The following is a 22,703-nucleotide window of genomic DNA, read 5'->3' as shown; positions in this document are numbered from 1 at the left end:
GCAGGGGCCTCCTCACGCGCCGGGGAGCACCGCCTGCGCACCGTGACGCCTCCTGCTTGCCACGGGCATTTCTGCCAGCGGTCCCGCAGCACGGACGGGAGGGAGGCCTGCAGCCTGGAGACCCCGCGGTGTCTCGGGGCACAGAGGGGCAGCGAGGCCGCCTTGCCTCACTGCATCAAGGGGAAGGAGCGAGGGCACCAGGGAGGACAACTCCTTCCCCGTACCGGTGTGGGTTTACAGGGAAGGCTGGAAGGGTCCCTGTCGCCCACGGTCCTTGCTGCGGCAGCACTGACAACAGGCACGCTGGCAGGTCAGAGCAGCTCTGCTTGCCCAGCGAAAGCTCCCTCTTCCTCTGAGCCGGAGAGTGGCTTGAAAATCATGGGAAACAAAGAGAAGCGTCTTTCTGCTGTTGCTTTCTTTGGCTTTTAGGAGTCATATTTTCCCTTCAAGCGTGAAGGATGGAAACTTCCTCACAAACAGCCACACAGAGAAAAGAGTTCAGATCTTTATGCAATAGCAAGACTCCAGGAGCCGGGATTTTTAATGACGACTTTTTTTTTTTAATCTGTTTTGCGAGAACTGGCTACCCCGTATCCATCAGTGACCTAACATCTAACTAGAGCTGCAAGCCCAGGAAATCTCTAGAGCTCCATGCCATGCCTTAATCAAAGAGTGGCCTTTGTTGGAGACCCAAAATATCATTTTGTCACTGTTCCTCAAATATTAATACAGACACTTCAAACACTGTATTATTCTGTCCACCCCCTTTAGACTAAATCTGCCTTGGAAAACAAATGACCCTATTGGGCTCAAAATGCTCCCGCAGCTGACTCCATAATGAGCTGTTTATTATAGTTCCCATAAGTGAAATCCATTAAGTCTGACAGAAATGCAGCTAAAGTTTACATTCAGCATCCGTTTGAGGGGAGTTCTGGGTCTGAATTAGATTTGCCCCTTCCCTCCTCCACCCCAGCAAAGCTATACACGATACCTAAATGAGTTTTCCATCATTATTTTCCAGAAGAATAAGGCTGAACTTTAGTGGGCCCTGGATGATTTGGCAGCTTGTCCTACTTGTCTGCTATGAGTCAAAATTTTCTCCCTTCCAGCGTCAGTTTTCAGTCTTGAAAACTTGAAAGAAAGAGAGGTTGGTTTAGGGATGACATTGTTCTTTAAATCTTAGTCAGAAGCAAGTGATTTGATTTTTTTTTATCTTCCTTTCAAGATTAATATTGGTGCAATAGTGTTACTATTGTAGCTGGCTGAAAAATTGGAATTTCCATTGTGTGAAAAGTTCTGAGGTTTCAAATAAGAATAATTGTCCCAAAATCAGTGTTTGCTAGGACTCTCCTGCAACTACACTATAACCGAAACAATCCTTTTCTGGTGTATCAATTATAATACGACCTTAATACAAAATGGTAAAGTCAAAATGAAATATTTGGGGATTTAAAAAGCAAAATGTTTTCATAGTTTTCAAGTAAAAGTTCAACAAAGCTTACATATTAGTGTGGAACATTTTTATGCTATTGAATCATCAGTTTTCAACAGAAAAGCATTCTAGGTACATTTATTAATCAGGTTTCGTTATTGCTTGCAAACTGCCTAACAAATGGCAGGGCTGCTGGTGCTTTCTAATTCTCTTGACAGCATCGAGGAAAAGGAATCGTATGGAATAGAAAAAAGTACGAATATGCGGAGAAGAGAACACCAGAAAGCAGACAGGGAGGAAATGGGCAGTAGAGAGGTGAGATAAAAATCTGAAAGAGCTGAACGACAGCAAAACTCCCCTTGCCTTTAGCAGTGCCAAGGTTGGGCATCCTTGCTTTGGGCTGCTGGCACCGCTAGTGCCGTGGCCTTTGAGAGGGTTTCCAGAGAGCTTGTGGTCTCCAGCATCTGCTGGAGAAACAGCTACTGCTTCCCTTCCCCCTTGTAGGAAAGGTCTAAACGCACTGAGATCACACCTCGTTTCCCCAGAAAAAGGAGATGAGTCTTTTATACGCTGAAAGGCTCTGCAGTCTAGAAATTGCAATGATTATACAAACTCTGCCATGAGTGGCTGATTGACCTTGGGAAAAGCACTTCATACCTCTGCAGATTGTAATCAGGTAATATCTGTGAAGTGCTCTGAAGTCTTTGGACAGAGAATGTTGTAAGATGATCCCAAAGGCAATAAAAAAGGGAGAAATGCTGTCCAGCCATATACAGAATTGTATCCTTGAAATTACATTTCCTTCCTCCCCTCTCCTCCTCCTCCAAATGTGGCACCGATTTATCAAGTCTGGACAGATAATCCAGTGGGGTGCGTGTCTGGTTTGTCACCAAGAATATCTATATCACATGAACACTAGGTGGTATATAAGTTTCAATTAATGTGGATGAATCCAAAGGATGTTTGATGGTCATATGTTGTAAATCTAACAAGAACAGAGTAATTTCTATACAGCTGTATGTGTGTGCATGTGTGCAAGCAAGACAGGCTGGGTCTGCATTAGCATATAAATGCATTTAAAGTGAGACAAATACTGGTGGTTTTGGCAAGCTGGATACCACTGGAATCAGAAATGTAAACTGTTTAGAAAAGGAAACATTTGTTTAAATGTAAGGAAAAGGCGGCTTTGGAAGGTAAACATCCTCCCAGAGAACGAATCACTTTGGGAATTTGTGCCGCTCGTTTGCGCACTGGGAGAGGTGGATGTGCAAGTTCAGGAGATGGCACGTAGTAGCACTTGTGAGCAAATCCTCTTCTGGGTAAGCTGCGGTGGAGGAAGGGACACGGGCATGGTGTAGGTGTGGTAACGATTCAAGCTCCAAGACACACAGGTTGTAAAAGTAGTGATATCTGCAGAAGGATGTGTGCTCAAGTGCTTCAAGGCGCTTAAGTTTACTGCAAATAGATTCATCAATATAAACTCTCATTTCAGATGGGGCCAGATTGCTTAGGATTGTAAACTCATCAAGGCTTGGGCCACTGCTTTGGTATGTGCTTGTACAACTCCCACTGCTGAGAGCTTGCCAACTCAGAGCACAGTAAAAATGACAATAGTAATAAGGAAGCTTCAGAAGTCTTAAGTGGGTATTGACCCAAAATTCTCTCTCAGCGTAGAAAACTATTAAGGTAGAATAAGGTTTACTCCGTAGGGGAAGGTACCTACTTAAAGCCATGTACTACTTGGCTTCATAGGATGTTTATGTGAAAAAAAAAACCAACATGAAAAGAATCACGGCATAGCCCTGGTGAGGCCCCAGGTCTGCATGTGAGCTCTGCGTAAAGCTCGCGCCCTGCCAGTTGCAAGGGAAGTCCAGCGCTTTGTTAACACGCCAAAGAGATGAACAGACACAGATTGTCCACTCACGCACGATCCTGGTGCAATAACAACAAGTTTGTCCAAACAGTCAAGATTTTGTCTGTTCATCACCAGGGTTTGTTTTGGAAACAGCTGTTAGTCTGTGCGGTAAAACATAAGATGGAAAGTGTCACAAGAATGTGGTTGTCATGTGAAACCCTTCCTAGGAATGGCAAGAAGATTTATATTTTGCATTTGGTTTTAATTTGATGCATACGGCTGTAGATGCCTGAGACTGAGGAATGGCACTCTCAGCCAGAACACATTTTTCAGGGGATGGCTTACAGCCTAATACAGAAGGAGAGCGCACTGCAACCACACCTCCCCTCCCGACCCGGGCAGGACTCACCAAGTCCCATCAGCTAGGGACTCTGCTGGCAGATGGAGGTCACCCATCATGTCACGTAAAAGACCCACTGTCTCTCAGGATCAGGCCCTCAGCCAGAAAGGCCAGTTTTTCTTTCTCTGTGGCACTTCCCAGCATCTTAATGCTTTCTCTGCACAGCTCTGAGACTCGAGCACACACAGGATCCGCTAGGAGCTGCCCACCTTTCCCTCGCTCTCAAGAGATAACTAATGTATTTCAGTCTGTAGGTACCTGCCCATTCACGGTTGGTTGTTGTTTCTTTAATAGCATTTTCTAACTATTCCATTATCTGGTTTGGCCAGTGGTGTGATTAGCTATGTGGAATTATGAATTTAAATACTTTTCCTCTCTCCCTGCTCTGCTTTTGGGAAAAAACAAGAAAAACAAACACAAACAAAACCAAACCAGATGTGGCCTGTAAGCTGCAGCGCACTGAAAACCGAGTGCTCCACTGCTTTGCAGGAATCTTACAAGTGGCCGTGGAGATAAACAAGGCTGGACTTGTAAAATGGAGGCTGGTGTTCTGTGGGGAAGCGAAGAGGGGTGAGAAGAGGATCTCATCCTTAAAGAATTAGAAAAATGTAATGCAATTCCTTTAAAAGAAAGGCAGAGAGAGGGAGAGTAATGTTGAGAATGCCACAATAGTCATGTAGGGAAGAGTCTGCAGCTGGCTGAGCTTGAAAACAAATGATTTTAATCAGCTGCTATTCAACTACTGTCAGCTCTGATTTACTGCGTTCAGCCAATTAAAGCCTTCAAGGGGGTTCAAAGGTTAGGAGGTGAAAAACAAAAGCATGTAGTTGAAGGAGAGGAACACAGGAGCAAGGACAGGAATGGGGTTCTCTAAACCTCTCCCCGGGATAAACCACTCGTGTTGTACTAGACTCACCACCTGCAAAGCCTGGCAAAGGGGCTCACCCACAGCCCCAGAGAGGGTCCACGTGGGGCTGGGTCGTCCTGGCACAAGCCTCACATCCAAAGCCTGACGGGCTGCTCTGTCAGGCCAGACCGCGAGCGGGTGACCCCGCTGAGAACAGCGCGGCTCCTTATCTAGGCTCGGTCTGCACAGGCTCATCTGAGGCAGTGAGCAGCTCCTGAGGATCCGCACCAGCGGGGTTGCTCCAGCTCAAAACTGGGATGTCTCAGAGCCGGTGAATTTGTACAAAACAGAACAGAAAATCTTGGTCAAAGGAAGAGAAGGAGTTTAAGTTTGCTGTGATTAAATGGCACATGGTCTTGAATGATGGAGAAAGCAGAAAGGGCAACGCTCAAAGCACCTGTACGTTTCCTTTCATAACAAGCTTGCCAAAATGAAGATTTCTCTTTCTACACGAAAGAACTGTTTTCAAAGCCTGCTCTTCTTTGCATGGATGTCTTCAGCTGAAGCATCCAGCTAAGGCCAGAAGTAACAACACCATAAGTGTTATGAATGTCTGTTCTCGTGGGAACTCACATGCAGCTGGATTTTGAAAGTACCAGGTATGTGGCAGCACATAATTCATGAACATACTAGCACCATCAGCTGGGTCACGCTAAAGTCTGCATCATCCAAAACGGCTCCCCTGAAAGAGGTTTCTTTAGGCTTTGTCACTCTCATGCAAAGCAAATGACTTTTATAATCTAAAAATGACAGAATGACTCGAGGTATCTTTCCCCCTCCCAGATTCATGACTAATAGATTCAATGCAAACAGTTCTGGTAGGTCCATGATATCAGCTTTCCACAATTAGTCCATCTTAGTACCAAGCAAAGAAGAAAATTAAAAAAAAAAAAAAAAAAAGCTATCTTTCCAAGAATAGAGATATCTGGATATTTGCACAACTCCCATCTTAGTGGCAGATAATAGTCTGGAGTCTTTGATCCTATAATAACTCGTAGAACTATTAGTATTGTTAAAATGCCCCCAGCTTGTGGCTTACAGCAATGCCTGCTCCGAGTGTATGGCATACAGAACAAATGTCTCCCTGTGTCCCACAGATTAGGTTTGGTAGGTCCTGTTTACCCTGAGATCTATAGTTTCACTCATACCAGAATCTTGTCACCATGCTGTCTTTGTTCCTCCTATTTAGCACTTTGATTTGTGCAGCTCTGCTAAGAATCTCCCTTGCAGCTTGTTGACTTATCACTCATCCCCGTGAGTTCCCATTCTCTCTTCTCCTGACAGCTTTGCCTAATGTACTTATTCATTCAATTTAAATAAATCGAACACGGGCCTATGACAGCCGATAAGTGAGTCACACAAGAACAAACAGAAAGGAAGCACTGCAAATAGTCAAATGTCAAGTAGGAATGGAAAACTGTCCCTACAGCTTCAGCGAACCTTAGATGTCTAATATTTATGGCCAATTGATGTCATTAGAAAGTAAATAAGCCCTCTTATGCTGCATTACAAAAGATTAACTGCAAGCAATGGAGTTTAAATAGCACAGATAAGTGCAGATGGAAATAAACCTGTTTAAAGCTGGAAATATTTGCTGAACCTCCTTGCTGCTTTTAAGATAATTGATCTCTGTATATCTGTATTGAATCTCACCATAAAAGCTTTGAAACGTCTTCTGGCAAAGCCGAGCTCACTTCTGACTCAACCTCTCCTTATCTCTCCAGATTACAGAGGATTTTTTCATTTCTCAGCATACTGGGTGGGGAGCATATGGGCCGGTGTCAGCACACTTCCCATCCCGAGATGCTCTGGGCTGGGGTTGTTCACCTCGTTCGGTGAATTGGCACCAGATTTAGCCTTCCCTCAGCCCCGATTCAAACCTCCAGAACAGACCCCGTGAGCGAGTGTGAATGTCTCTAACTCACTGCATTTTGCCCTGCTTCTGAGAATGTCAAAAAAATAAATAGTCTTTTAGATTACTGAAGTGTGCTCCAGCTGAGGATCTCTGCCAACAGCCCTGCAAGGTAGATATTAATGAGTTACATTTTGCTGATAGGAAAAGCGAGAGGAGGGAGGAAAAAGTGATTTACTTAGGAGTTTTGCTTTGCAATGCCCACACTACTCTCTGGAGCACGCTCCCTTCCAGGCATGTGTTTGTTCCGACGTCAAGATGCACTCGCAGCCCTGAGCCGTGCCATCTGCCGGGGACGGCCGAGAGCAGGCTGCAGCCCGGGGAGCCCGGGCGGCCAGGTCCCGTGCGCTGCACTACGCCCGTAGGTGAGCAGGCACCCGAGCGTGAAAGCGTGGGAGAGGGGAGCAGGGCAAAAAGGTCAGGCATCCGCCACCGGAGGGGTCTGCCTAGACGTTTGCAGTGCGGTACGCGGGGAGGCCGAGAATGCCGAACACAGCTGTGCCTCTCTGTACAGCGGATATTTGTACAGTGTCTGCGCGAGCCTTTGAGTAGGCTGAAGCAGGGAGGACACGTGGCCAAGATAATAAGTCAAGCACTGAAGACAACTGCAAGACCCCACCCCTGAGGTCCCCCGTGCCCTCTGCGGCTGCCCGCCGGGCACCATCTGTAGCTGGAATCCATGCCAAGTCAGCGCTGCACCACTTTTCCACTGCAGAAACATTTATTTGATCCTACAACATTGCTTTCAAGATGATTAATCTTTGCCCGGCTGTGTGTTTAGGCTCTCCATAAAGGCAGGTGCATGTGTTCATGTGCTGCTGCTGTCAGGGCTGTTAATGTAAGCGTCTGTTTTACAGCCCAATTGACAGCCGTATTGTTCTGGCAGGGTTACAGCTCTGACATGTGGAATCAATCTTTTTAACCTGTCAATTAATCAGTGGGCAGCTGTCAGCCCAGCTGAAAGGCCTGAAGGACAGTGCCCTTTCAATGGATTATACTGGATGCTCAGTGGAGTAAAATTGAACGCTTCAGTTTCAAGAAACTCTCCCTGCATTTAGAGCAATGTTCAACTTCACTTTTCCTAGGAAACAAGCACTAGGCCCTAGCGCCTGAAACAAGGTAGAGACGGACGACAGCCAGGCACCCTTGCTGTGTTTAATAGGTGTCAAGACACATCCTTACGATGCAACCACGGGGCAGTTCCCTGCCTCTCCCAGCTTCAAAGCTTGGGGCCGGGCTAGGGAAAGTATGTGAGACACAAAAATGTTTTTGAGTTGTGTCCAAGTGAGCAGGTCGGTCCTGCACCCTGTGCACGCGACACGGCAGCCCAGTCCGTGCTTGTGACCTGGGGCCCCTCTTGCGCCTTGGGCGAGTTCCTCAGGGCCCCGCTACGTGAGCACGTTTGCCCAGAGGAAGCGACTCCGCCACAGCAATTCTGCAGTGAGGCTCCTGCACAGACCCTTGTACCCCAGAGCAATGGGGAGCTACTCCAGGCCATTTCCTTCTGCACTTACCGCCTGTAATTTCCTGCAGGGTTTTGATCCCCCCACCTTTTCCTTGCTATTTCCAAGAATCTTTCCAATAATAATAATAATAATAATAATGAGTATTTGAGGAAACCAACATTGGTCTGTGACACCATCTCCCTTTTCTCGAAAGGGATTGGGATTCTCTACCTCACCTGCAAAGCCAATGTTAGAAACAGGAAAGAAAATATCCCTCCAAAGCGACTCAGAGTGGCCAAGGTCCCCCAGCAGCAAGCAGCTCAGAGAGGAAACAAAAGTGTAACCTTGAAAATACTGCATTTCCCCAGTCCCTTCAACCTAATGTACTGTGGTGCTAGTTGAGTGGCCACTAATTTGATTCATATGAGAAGCTTGACCTTATTCCACCAAGTGTTTTCCAGCCTGGATTTCTCTAAACTGCTTGTTTATGGAGAGTATATGGAGCATTTTATGTTTTTTCAGCTGTTTAGGAACTTGATTTTTTTTAAGGCAGTCCCAAGAGATCAGCATACAAGTCACAGCCTTTCCTCCACCTCTCCCCATCAGGGTGTCCAAGTCCTCTTCCCTATTCTGGTGCTGGGAAGAGAGAAAGGATAATTTATTTGCTGGCTGCACTATTATGTGTAGGTGACTCCAAATGCTATTATCTCTGTTTAGCACAAGCAGGGAGCAGTTAGCGCTCTCTGGGTAATCTATCTTAGGATCAAAAAGCTATGGAGACATAGACAAGCTCTTCTCCAGCCTTAATCTCTCAGAAGCATCATTTTCTCAGCTGAGGATGGGCAGGGGCCTGGGTGCCAATGCCTTTCTACATGATTTTAGATGATTGATCTCTCTAAAGTGCTTTTTCCTTGCTTGCCACACAGGCATGGGCAGATTAAGCATTTATAGATTATCCCTGTGTCAGATGGCTTTGGACAATTAGTCACAAGCTAAGGAGTACCTCATGGTTTTCAGCAAGGGGAAAACATTAAGGTAATCAGGACTTTGCAGGTCTGGATGCCAATCAAGCAACAATGGATGGCAAATTGTAAGGTGGGAGACAGGCACTGACCATTTGTATAAAATGCCGCTGATTATTTGCTGCAGGATCCTGTGGAAACCTGCATAGAAAGCAGTTTGAGGTTGTCAGGAGTTTGACAAAAGCACAATAGCTACTTCAGAGGAAAGTTAGATGCCAATGAGCAGCATGGAGCATGAAAGCAGGCTGTGCAGGGGAGAAGTGCAGTGAGAACAGGTCTAGAGACAAACCTCAGGAGGGCATTGGCTCCCAGACCTCTCTGAGCAGCCTACCATTTTCACTTGATTTATTCTCACATTGCACTGCAGGAAATAGAGAAATATTATCTCCTGTTTACCACTGAGAGCTGAGATTAAGTACCCTGTCCAAGGTCACAGAGTGAGTCTGTAGCACGAAGTAATTGAATGCGAGTTGCCTGAGCCCCACTCTTGCAGCCTGCCTGACAGTGTCTCCTGCACTCAAAGCTGCACCATGCTGTAACAGATATTCACACGGCAGGGAGCTTAGCTATACTTGGAGAGTTCCTGACAGTCCCTTGATGAAAGACACTAAAGAAGAGTAAATAGTAATTGAAATATTTTCATCTAAGGCCCTGTTATAAAAAGCAGCAAGACTAAGCACCAAATGTTTCCTAATTTGCATCTGACTCTCTCTTAATCAAATGGAGCTTTCAGTCCTAACCCTAAACTGGGCTTTTCAGAAAAGACTGCAGAAAGATTATTCATCAAGAGGAGCAGAAACTCAGAGAAGTCATTAGCACCTATTCTTTCAATAGAGAGAAGAGAGATGATCTGCTCTACAGCTCAGCTCATGCCTGCTCCCTTCCGCAGCTCCTTCCATCCTGTTTCTGTGCCAAACCTTCCCTTGGTGCAAGGCTCCGTATTTACATCACACTCGCTCAGGAGGGGCCATCCGCAGCACCCCCTCGCCTGTGAGCGGGCAGGAGGGTTTCTCTGGGATTCAGAGTTTATCTGCACATGTTTGAGCGCTCCTTTGCTGGCCGGTGTGCAGGCTTGCTAAGCCTGGCAGGGGGATGCCAGGGGAAGCCTGGGTTGACTTGAGTTATGCACAGTGCGAGCCCAGACATGAGCCTAACTGTAACCACATCCCCTCGGAGCTCTGCAAGGTACGCAGTCTGCACACACACGCCGTTGCAGGGCCGGGATTTTAGTCAGCTCCGTCCCCTGCTTCTTTTTATCTTGAGATACATAACCTGAAGTAAAATCCTAAGAGAAAATTCTCTCCTGCTATTACACTGCTGACTTTGATGGAGTTGTACCTACAGATAATTTAGACTCCAAACATATTCTCCTCCAGCCACACAAACAGGAGGATTTTAAGGTGAAACTGGCAGATCAAAGCGAGTTTACAGAGCTCCTTTAAACAAATTTTTACAATAATAATTTCTCTGTGCAGTGTCTGCAATAAAAAGACAATAGATTAGATAGCCATAGAGTGAGCCCACGGCTGTAAATCACTCGCAGGGCTTCGCTGTTGCTTTGCAAGCATCCTGCACTCTGCCTCGCATGGTTTATGGTGTCATCTGAGTCCCAGAATCCCCAGAGTGAATTACAGCCTTGCAGGCAGCGGGTGGCCATCTATTATCCTACATGTAAACAGGTATTCAAATAGCAGCTTCAGAGCCTTCTCCTTGGCATTTAATCATGCCTGTAATCTAACCCCAGTCCTTGCCAAGGTCACAGCTCTGATTGCTCTTTCTCCAGCACTGCAGGTTTCAGCCGGGAGCGCTGACAGCCTCAGACAAGCTGATTGTCCCCCAAATTAACTCTGATGCTCTGTGCAGAATAATTCAGTAGCAACATGGTCTAATCACCACCCTGGAACTTGTCTCCATCTCCACAGCAGCGAGGGAGCCTCCTGGGAAAGCTGCAGTTGCTCGGAGGCGTTAGCCTCGGTGGCTAAGGTGGGACATCCTTTAGGTCAGCTGCAGGAGGAACTTCAGCCCTACGTAACACAGCAATCCCAAACGCTATTTGCGGTCCCTGACTCCAACCCCGAGACCAAGCAAACAGCTGGACTACAGCCCGCTGCTTCTTCCTCTGCCTCTGGCTAGAAAGAGTCATTGTCTCACATGGCCAACCCCAAACTTGCAAAACAACTTTCCTCTCTCATCTGGTGCTAAGAACAAGCTTTTGGGTGCACGGAGCACTCAGGGTGAAGCACGCTCTGCACATGGCCCACCCTGGAAGAGGTTCGCTCCTTGTCCTGGCCTCCTCCGCTACTGGAGCCGGGTTGTCCCAAGTGCACATTGCTCGCGAGCACGCCAGGTTATCGTATGGCACTTTTGCCCAGGTGAGAGCCGACTTCCCCTTCGAGCCTCTGCAGGGGGCCGGGGAGGAACGCAATGCTGCCCGTCAGTGACAGTGAGGATGGCCCCAGGCAAACCCTGGTTTATATTCGTGCCTCAGTTTCCCCCCCACAAGGACTGTGTAGGGACTCTGCCTCCCGAGGAGGAAGATTGAGTTAACGGATACAATGAGAAAAAGTCTCTGTAAAGTGTAAATCTCAAAGCATCTCACATGGTAAAATGGCACAGATGCATATACGGCCAGATCCTGTTCTGTGCTGAACTGGAGTCAACAGGACTTGAAGGTGCTCAGCAAAACCTTTTTTAAAAGATCAGGTCCTTGAAGCGTAATCAATAATCAATTCATCATCCTCCCTACCTCTCTCTCCCCATCTCTCTCTCCCCATGATGCCTTTCTAAAAAGAAGCTGAGAAATTCCTCAGTCACTGGCCAACTAGCAGGCAGTAAATCTGCAGAATATAAAGATGATTTTCATTTCCATTGGGCTACTCTATTTTTCTCTCTAAATATTTCAGGGGAGCTCGATTCATGGCTTCTCCTTTGGCGTTAAAAGAAAATAATAATAATTTTTTATTTAAAAGGTAGAGAGCAAAGCCCCAAGCACTGGGGCCTTCTGTATTGTGTTTCAAATGGTTCCCAGCTTCATTACTAGCTCTAAGCAAGTTCTGTATACATCACCTAGTTTAATTCAGCAATATCATCAGTGTCAATGGGTATCCAGCGGCTGCCGGCTATTGGTCATCTGGACCTGACACAAACTCAATAAATACTCCATAACCCTTGACAGCCGCTAGCAGATTAGCCTGAAATGAACGATTGCACAACCAACACCTGCTGAACCAAATCACCGCGGTGACTGATGGGCCTGTGCTGAGCTCTGACCACAAGTGAGAGCAGGGGAAGAATAATTTTATACTTTAAGAAAAGAATTAGAGATGGTGGCTGGAGTGATTGGAAAACCTTCATGAGGCTTCTCACTCCTTCCTGCTTCCCCCTGCCATGACAAAAACCATCAGCTCGCAGACTGTGGCGTGCTCCATGCTGCGAGGTGACCACATGGTTTCAACAGCAGCAGCAGTTTTTATTATTCTATACATTATTTATGTTACCGTCAGCAGCTTTATTTCATGTCTTAGCATATTATTGCTATAAATTATTATTTTAAACTCTTTGGTGAGACTTTAAACATTGTTTAAAAATAAGCACTTATTTAAAGGTAACATTTTGCAAATGGCTTCAAGTGATATAGGAGAGCTGGACCGTGAGCCTCTGCTACTGATTTCAGATACTGACTGAAGCTCCAACCCCGGCACTTACAGAACTAGCCTTGCTTTCCTTCGACATAGCAATTTTTGGCTCCTGTTAATATCGCCCTAAGTCATATCTAAATGTTATCCTAAAGGTTTCATTGAACTCAAGCCTTATCCCCTTTCTTGAAGGCTCCCTGGTTAATGCCTGGATAGTTTTTAGTGGAATCATGGCTTTAGGTTAAGGACTAGATGGGATCTTGGAAACTGGGAGGAGCTGAAACTCCTATATCTAACGTAGGTCTTGGGCAAGTAGCTTACAACCAGATTTCTGAAGTTTTCAACTCCCAAGGATACAGATAATAGCTATATGCTGAAAACATGGCTAAACTGAGCTAAATCAGAGCGGCTAGAACATGGTCAGGTTTGAAAACTTGGCTTTTACTCGTTCAGTGCCTCAGTTTCCCCATAAACCGTTCAAGAAACATTCCTCTCTTATTAGGGACTTGTGATGTTTTTCTTCGAAACCAGACTTTTTTGGCTCGACTACTGCCCACATATCATCTCAGGAGCCATTGTCAACCAGAAAAAAAACAACTTGGTGAAAAATTGGGACCGACTCTAAGTCTTCCAATCGTGCAACATAATTCTGCCTTTCCCCAGCCCTGCAGCTAGTTTGCCTAGCGAGACGCGGAGCTCCACGCTCGTCTCCAGGACTGGTTCTTACTGTGTATTTCACAGGGCCTGGAACAACAAGGCCCTCGTCTAAGCCGGGACCTCTACGTGCTCCGGCAATGCAAATGAACGGATAATAGCCTTCCTTGTTTTAGCATGTTCGTTTCTGTCTGCTTAGAATCTGTCATCGTTTTCACTACCCAGAATATCTGTCACTCCAGTTTTGGCTCTAGGATCCTGTTTTGATTCCAGCCCTTATCGAGTTTATCTAGAATCCTTCTGCTCATTTAAAAGGGGGGGGGGGAAACAAATCCTCTTATTGCAAATGCTTTCAGGAGTTTGTCTGAGTCGGATCCCAAAAAGCCCTGTGTGGGTTTGATGCACTCCAGCCTAATTGATGTCCCCAGTTTTGAAGAGCTGTCTAGATCAGGGGCCCGCCAAAGTCGCTGAGAGTAATGTGATTTGCTGGAGAGCCACAGTATAGGTTTGCAGAAACACTGATGCTCCCGCTGCCAGCTTAAATCAGATACCAGCCTGACCTCAGAAAGCAGTGTCTTTTCCTATAAATTTTGGCATCACATTGAGTTACATCATTCGTGCTGCATTATGTGCTGTTACAGGCAAGAAGTCACGCAAGTTAATGTGGCATCTGGCTGGAATTTAAAGGCAAATGAACAAGGTTGGAAAATTCAAATCCACCTTTGCCCTTGGACACCTGTGGCTGCTCTGCAAGGCTTGCACACTGACTGGGTAATTCTGCTCCAAATTGGACATGCCTATATTTCTTTGCAGGTAGAAGTCCCCTTATTTACATCTAAAAGGCTTTTTTTTCCCCCTTTATTTTTTTGACAAGGAAGATGAACAGTAATTCTTCATCGTTTGGAGGCAGAAAGCCTGCTGACTAGAGCTCCATCTGGGGGCACCATCTGGGGATGCTACCGGCGCTTCTAACAAGTGCAAGCAAGCTCCCCGGAGGAGGTGGGCGCCGCGAGAGAGGCCTCGCTCCCGTCGCTCCTCCGCCCCGGCCTGCAAACCCGGGGAGCCGCATTTCTGAACGGGAGGGACACGGCTCTGCGCAGGCTGCTCAGCGGCAGGAAGTTTTCTGTGTCGCGCCACGGCTGCGGAAGGACACGCGTGCTTCCGAACACAAGACCCTGCTAATTCACAGCCTCCGTGCAGTCACGCAAGGGCTCCCCGAGGCCTGTACAGCTCAGGTGCGTGTCCCGATACATGGGAGGACATGCGGAGGGTCACACAAGCACACATGCGAACATGCTCTCACATGTTTGACCTATCAGACTTTCCTCACTACAGACCTAGATTAGTTGTTAATCCAGCTTGCCATCGGAGCAAAGAGATTTTACTGTGCGCAAGAGTGCTCAAGACCCTCTTAGCTACACATACATCTCAGGGGTCCATCGCGAGTCCAGGCTACCTCGATCTAGCTCAGAGGCTAATGCCCTGCACCCCACCGGGACACGTGGGACGAGATCTGAATGCAGGCAATAGCCTTTCTCTCACCATTTGCTTGCCCGACCATGATGTTAGTGACTGGCAGCCCTCAGAGAGAGCAATCACATCTCACAAATGTGCACTTCTCTCATTCCTGCTTAATTTGCTCCTAGCTGCTTTACAGAGCCCCTCACCAATTAACCAATTAGTAGCTAATTTAATTTGCTCTATCAGGGCTGCAGCCCACTGAGTGCCATGGTGGATGTACAAAGCAAGCGCTGTCTACGCTTGCCCACTGCCAGCGCCGGGTCTAGCCCTCTTCAAACGTGGAGAGCCACGCGTGGAAAATGGGACACGTCCAAAAATGATTTAACCCAAATTCTAACCAATTTCTACAACCTTGCCCTAAACATTCTGAGCCAAACCCTTCCTTTAGATCTCAGTCAAGACACTGAATACCTGTCTCCCAAATATAGCACTTGGGGTACCTCAGGGAGCTGCTGGAAGTAGAGATGATTCACAATTGTCTGTTAAGCAGTGAAACCTGGATAAGACAGAGATACACACACATGTCTGTGCGCAAACAATTTCAGGAATTTTCCAGAAATGAAAATCTGTTTTTAGTTCTGGTTTGAATCTAACTGAAACCTCATAGATGTGGTATAAAATGCTGCTGCTGTTGGGCAATGGGGTTTTGCAGCCCCTTTGAACGAACCTCACTAACCAAAAAAGGCTCAAGGCAGAGCTGAACCAGGCCCTGAAGCTAGCAGTAGCTGATCCATGGCTTAGCAGGCTTTGGATCAGCATCCCTTTTCCCCTCATCTTTCTGCCCAGCAGGAAATGTGAACATCAGAGTTCAGAAACAGGGGACCGGAGGTTGGAATAAGTTCACAAAACCTGGAAAACCTTCAACATTACCTGTGTCATTTGCATCAACAAGACAGAGCTAGGATTCTCTTGGGGAAAAGCTTTTCTGTCAGATATTCTGAATACTGTTTCTGCTCCCTAAGCAGAACTACCAAGAATATAAGCACCCTTTTAGTCACGCTGTTCTTTTAGATGCTCTGCCCCAGAGCCAGCCTTGGCTCAAATCCTGGAAGGCAGCAGTGGAGAGACTGAAGAGTCACCAGTGAGCAATTGAGATGTTTCGGGGGGTTCAGGCCTCCTTCCTTGCACCTGCTGTCAGGAAACACTGAGATCTTAGAGATGGGATGGGGGAAGAGATGATGGGTGGGGAGGAAACAGACCATAATATTATGAAGCACCTGGTGAAAACTACAAATGGATGGATACATTTTTCTGTCTACTAGGCTCTGCCTTGAAAGAGTTTTTCACTATAATTGTAATTGATGTTTTCCTTCGTCCTTGTAAAATGGTTTAGTGGTTTGGAAATGATTTAAAGGAGAAATAAATATGCAAAACCAGAACAGGTTTCTGTCAAACTGCAACTCCTTTCTCTACAGATGGACTGCAAGGCACCTTGCATAGATCGATAGCTTGAGGGAACAAATAATTTTGTCTAGCTTATGTGACATCCTCAGAACATTTCTGATCTAACACTAACCTAGTCAAAGTATATTAAGTGTTATGGGTGTTTCATTAGATCAATTTTAGGCCAGCACTGTTGGAAACACATATGGGGAAGGGTTGGATTTTATCTGCCGGCCTTGAGGACAAAGCTGTATTAATTTTTGCTACTATTTTTCAGTCAGTAGAGACAGCTAACAAATGAGTACACACATCCATACCAGCTCATAGATTTCACCTACATGTTTCAAAAGCTGTCTAAAAAAATCCTAGTCCCATGGCTGGTCCAATTGAAAGGATCTTCCTGCAGAATAAGCTGGAAGAGAATCTAACTACCGGGAATACATTTTACAGGGAATAGAGGGAATGGACAGTGTAAGGAACTGTTAACCTGGAAAATATCTCCAGCTGCCTACAAACCCTCAGCTCCAGATGGCCAAAAAAAAAAAGAAAAAAAAAAAGAAAAAAAAAAGAAAAAAAAAAGAAAAAAAAAAAAGAAGCATGTTTCTAGAAGCCATTTTCAAATTTTTAGAGCCAAGACTATTTAAAGTCCTCCAGGCCACATTATGAGGAGCTCATGAGTTAAGAGCGGTTGTAGAAAACCCAGATATCCCAGCTCCCATCAAAAGACCCCACAGAAGTCCAGCCTTTCCAAATGCATGTTTGACCCACAGATTGGTACTGAGAAGTTTCTGGCTAATCCCTTCAAAAATTGTCAGCAGTTTGTATAATTTGAAGGTATTGAACACTGTGGAAACAGGATATCTGCATAGGAGAAGAACACTTTCAGAAATCTGGCTTACTGGTGGGAGTTAAATTTTTCTGGAAGATTTCCAGCCTTATTTCTGGAGACATCCCATCCACAAAATTTACTAATAGGTATTTCTTTCAGACAGAGCTAGTTTTTCCGTGTGATGCTGGATTATGCAATATAGACTCACTAGTTTAAGATGACATCAGTTTCTAGGTCTTTTTGTAAGGAATAGATATGCTTATTGGTCATAACATGACTTGGCACCAGCCTTTCTCTGGGCTTCACTTCTCCCCTGCTGTCATGGCAAGCTATGCTTGGAAAGATCACTCAGACCGGATCCCCATGAGCGTATCAGTGGGCATTTCCCATGAGGCCTCTCCTGCTTGGTCAGAAATAACCCGAATTTGATGACTTGTCAAATATGCTGCAAAAGACTGGAGAAAGTTTTAAGCAAAGATGGAGAATATGCTTCCTAAACGATAGCAGAGCGGCAGCTAGCTGGCTGTGGTCCTATGGAACCGAGGGGATTAATGAAGCTGAGTTTGTAATTGAATTGAATTTATTGTACAATTAACATTGTTAAGGCACCTAGAGTTTTGGACGGGTGTCTCTATTATTTTAAATCTAAATAAATAACTAAATTAATGTTACTGCTACCACTTGTTTTCTGTAGCATAGCCAAGGCCGAAGTAATTTACTAAAAATAATGAGACTGGCTCACCGAAGACCAGCAAGACTCGTGAGACAGCTCAATGGGGTTATATTTACAAATGGATATCTTCCAGATGTCGTGGTGATTGGCACTGTACGCAAACCAGGAGAGAAGAGGAAATAACTTTGGAGCCCATATCTGGCCCCAACACGGATTTTGCGCACACACGACTGTACACAAAGCGTGTTGCCTTTGCAAGCTCCAGAGGCTGCTTGGAAATGCCCTCTAGACATTTCATGTTCTCTAGCACCTTTCCGTGAAGTGGCTTCTCAAAAAATCACAGATAGTCCTGAAATGTTGTTGTTATTATTATTATTCTTTTAAAAAGTTGCTTCTGAAGACTGCTGTGCTGGTGACATTCCCTTCAAACTGCAATAACTAACCTGTCACAGCCTACAAACGCTGACAATACAGCACCGTGTGGGGTTGACTTAATAAAGCTCATTTACATTCATTTTGATTCGCTCAGGCAGTGAAAAACATTTCATGAGGAAAAAAAAAATAAGTAGGAACCTCTCCAAGATGACATGATGTTTGCTGATATGATACGAACGGACTTAATAGCAGCACGTATGAGAACATGCATTCCTTACAATATTTGCAAATGGGCTTCTTTTTATTTACTTGCAATTTTTTTTCCTCCTCTTTTGTGCTGGTGCCACTTCTGCTGTGGAAGCGGTGCCACAACTGTATCGCCATGCCACCAATATATCTAAATACTCATGTCCTCATGGTCCCTCTGCTAAAATGGCCCTTGGGGGCAGGATGGGATCCTTGGCATACAGAAAAAAACTGCGTGGAGACGCGATCCATTATTTTTGCTGCTCCCAGGCCAGTTTGGGTCCTGTCTTTGGGAGCCAGTAACTCACCTACATCATACTCAGCAACTGAGCTCAGCCCTGGTGTGGAGCTGGCAGGGCCCACTGGCTCGAGGAGATTGCACCCATACCGCCTCGAGGCAGGGAGCTCGGATGTGAATATGCTCCCTTTCCCCTTCTCCCCATACTGAAAGTTTCCTGCCTGCAAAGCAAGTTGGCTGACTGCAGGCAGGGGTCAGCCTGCCAGACAGAGCGCAGTCAGTGTGGACGACAGGAGAGCGGAGGCTAAAAAGCAAGCCCCAGCCTGCGTCGTCATGGCTGTATAGATATCGCCGCAGAGACACACAGGAGTAATTCGCCTGTATGGGGGATGCATGCTGTGCTAACAGCCGGACCTCCAAGTTGAAGATTACAAGTGGCCTCTTGGACTGCCTTGAACTAAACATATTTGCATTTTTATGCTTTGTATATCCCCTTCCTTAGACTTTCAGTATGTCTTGCATCCCTTCCTTCTCAGCTGGTGTTATACCACCAAGCAGCACAGTTGCATTCATATTGCAGATGTGTTCCTGGGAATTGCACTAAAGCCTGCACAACATCAGAGAAAGCTTCCAGGAGAAGTCAAGAGGACAAATCACAATTGGGCTAAAAGTTTATCTTACCTTGAAGAGTGATAAACACACACGGCATGGTATTTTTGTTATTTCTGCTGAGCTTTTTCCTGCTGACATCAGTTTAAAATAAGTTCCTCTTGATTTACATCTGTCTAAGATCAGAATGAAGTAGAATGAGTTTTAGCAGAATAGGATTCTGCAGATGAACACATGGGGCTCATTTGGTTTCTCTTATCTGATTTGCATCACATAGAAAGACAGTTTAATTTCAAGCACTGGCCCTGAGCAACTGAGAACAGGAAAAAAAAATCCTGAAAAAGTATCGCAATGAAGCAAGTTAGAGAGGCATGTGGGGCCAGGAAAATATCTATATGTACCAGAGAGGGAAAAACAATACCATCATATACAGAATAACATCCAGTGGCAAGGTACAGAGAAAAGGACTTTTTGCATGCAATCCAATGGCACTTAGGAAAAAAGTCAGGCCACCAGCTATTGGAAGCGATGCTGAGTAGCTGCAGCTTGCCCCCATCACCTATCATATGTCTGGGCTGGAAGCTGGAATCCAGCAAGGACATGTCATGCAAGATGGAAAACACAAATACCTCGGTGTCAGGATCACACAATCTCATCGTGACACAAGGCATGGGGTTTTAGGGATCTCCCTATGCTGCTTCTACATGGGCCTCGATTTCTTGTAATACCTCTGCTCTTTCCACATGAGGCACCCAAGAACCCAGCAGAGTGAAGCTCATTCCTCAGCTGAGGTTTTAGCTAGTTTTAGTTTAGACTGTGCCTTTTACTTTAACCATGCTAGGGCAGAGGCTGTCACTGCCTCCGGAGTAGCCACTTCAAAGCAGGAAACCCTCTTATTCTGTGGTCTGTACCTGCCTTACAACGAGACAAAAAAGCACAGAAAATGAAAACAAAGAAAAACTCCGCCCCGGCCTGTTCAAAATGTTATCTCCATCAGCCCTGTCCTTTTCAATCTAGCTATTTCTGTCTGTTCCCCACGAGTATACAGGTTGCAAACACGATATTACAGGCCTGTGACAACCAAAGGACTGGGCTCCGTGTCAGCAAACTGCAATCAGAGTAGCTGCCCTGATGCAACCCCTTAGCAGACAAGCTAACTCTTGAGCTCCCGGGTGGCTCGCCCTCGTTCGGCAGCGCTGCAGGGGTGGCAGCCCACCGCCTGACAGAACGGCACCGAATCCCGTGGGGAAAAAAAGCCATCAAGAGAGTAAAGCAAAAAATGAGTCTAGCGGGAGCCTCTTTGCTGTCTCTGGAGTGGGTCTCTCTACACTACCCCTTCCAGGGCTGAGACGTGTATGGGGTTCTCTGTGAGAAGTTATGACCACAATCAGAATTAGAGACATCAGAACATAGAAAGACTCTTGCAAGCTTCTGCTACCCACTGTTCCCAGCTCTGCTTGGTTCCTGCTGTCAGTAGCTGTCTGACTGTAGCTTCAAGAACTGAGTAACAACAGCAAACACTTTGTATCTGCAGCACAGGTATTGATTAAGATTCAGATGTTCCAGCACCATCCAGGTTCAATGGCTGCTAGCGGTTCCTCTAAAGCAGAAGCGGGAGGGAGCAAGAGGAAGGTGGAGGAAGGCTGTTGTGCTGGTCAGTAACAATACTGCAGCTGCTCAAGGGCCCAGAGTAAACCCCAGATTCTCAAAACCCCAATCTTCAATTTACTATTTTTTAAAAATGAAGGGCCTACACTGCATGCCTGCGTTGGCAAAGCACGGTGCGCTCATGAGGAATGCAGAGTGCTAAGCAATATGGAGCGACAGCCCGGCAAGCAGCCCCGGTGCTGCTCGGAGGAGGGTGGTCTGGCTGTTTACGTTCACCGAACACTCCCTACTTCCAGCTACCAGGCTACCACGCGTGTTGTGCGGCCACGACAAGATCTTAACCAGCACAGGTTATACGGAAACTGTGCCTGCCACAGCATGGATCCCGCTGCCTGCCTCTGTGCTCCTCTGGGGTGAGCCAGCTGGACATCCCAGGCAGAGCTGCTCCTGCTGAGCCTGCTCACCTTCCTGCCCTTCCCATCCCGCACCGAGCTGGGCGTCAGCCTGCGGTTGGATTGTGGCTAGTTGTTTTTCAGCCTCCAAGATGTTTTCAGTCAAACACTTGGATTTGTTGTTCCCTCTCCTCCCCCTCTCTCCTTGCTCCTGCTGCCACCACCTTCTCCAGTCTTGGGCAAATTGACAAAGCAACAGGATAGGGAAAATTGAGTTGTATTATTCCTCCTCAGGGAGTCTCACTTTGCTGCCTGTATTTGAAAGCACTCATTTCCTACATCTCTTGATGAGAGTTCCTATCGACCAGTGACCCCTAAATGCTTATGCCAATCAATAGCCCCCAGTATCTTATTGACACGTCTATTGACAGCTTTCACTGCGCGCAGGAGCCAGAGGCGGCAGCTGGCCACGGGCTGGTGAGGGCTGCTTGAAGAACAGGGAAGACTCGGAGCCAGTATTGACACTGCAAATGGAGACAGTTTACTTAGCGCTCAGGGAAGATGCATCTGTTAAGGCAGCCAATAGATTTCCCTATTGTTTAACAGCAGCTGCCTTATAAAGGCAGGGGAGTTTCCTCTGCGCAAAGGCAGCATCACCCCTGTAATGAACACAGAGCTGCTCCCCAGGCCCTGCGCTTGGTGCTTTGAGGAGCACCAGGCTCCATGGCTCGGGGGAACGGTAGATGGGCAATCTCCTCCTAGCCCCGTATTTGTGGGCCTCTGCAACAGGTTCCTGAAAGTAACAATTATTTTAGCCAAGACCTTGCTAATAACCTGCCACGAGTTCTCTCATCCCGTCTTTGGTTCATCTTCACCCTGGCCTAGCCATCTCTCTCTTCGTTCCCAAGTCCTTGATCCTCCACTACTCACGCAGTAAGAAGAGACACTGCCCATAAAGAAGGATGCAAGCTTGAGGGCCCAAATTCACGCTATCCCCACTAGAGAACTAAGGAGCCCCCCCCCAAAAGCATCATTGCCCTGGGCTCCTTCTTTAGTCAACAGAGAGAAGCTGGCCCCCCGGCTGGGGCAGCAGCCCGTGCACCGCTGTTTCAGGCTGCGGCAGGCTCCCCTGCACGCTCTCCCTGCTGCTCCGCTCGGTTCGCCTTGCTCATGCGCATCTCCATGCCTGTGTGGCTCAGAGCTCAGGCCCTAATGAGCCAGCACCAGGTGCAGGAGCGCCACGTGGAGCAGCGTGCAATGTGTTTACAGTAAATCCTCCCGGCACATGCCTTCATAGCCCACCACTCATCCAGGCAAGGAGCAGAGGGGAAAAAAATGAAAGAATATTGAACTTCTAATGCACTGTAATTACCAAATGATCCTATCTCAGAAGCAATGGGGCCCCATGGGATTTATTGCTGTATTAACAGTGGTTTTCCATTGCATTACTTAATGAATAATGTCTAGGCTAATAGCACACCAAAAAAAAAAAAGAGAACACAACTCCAGTGTAATTATTATTTCTCCTAATGCAGCCACTTCTTACATAAATACCCATCTCTCTTTA

This window comes from Apteryx mantelli, chromosome 29, assembly GCF_036417845.1.
Source record: "Apteryx mantelli isolate bAptMan1 chromosome 29, bAptMan1.hap1, whole genome shotgun sequence".
NCBI classification, from domain to species: Eukaryota; Metazoa; Chordata; class Aves; order Apterygiformes; family Apterygidae; genus Apteryx; species Apteryx mantelli.
This window is presented reverse-complemented; position numbering follows the sequence as displayed.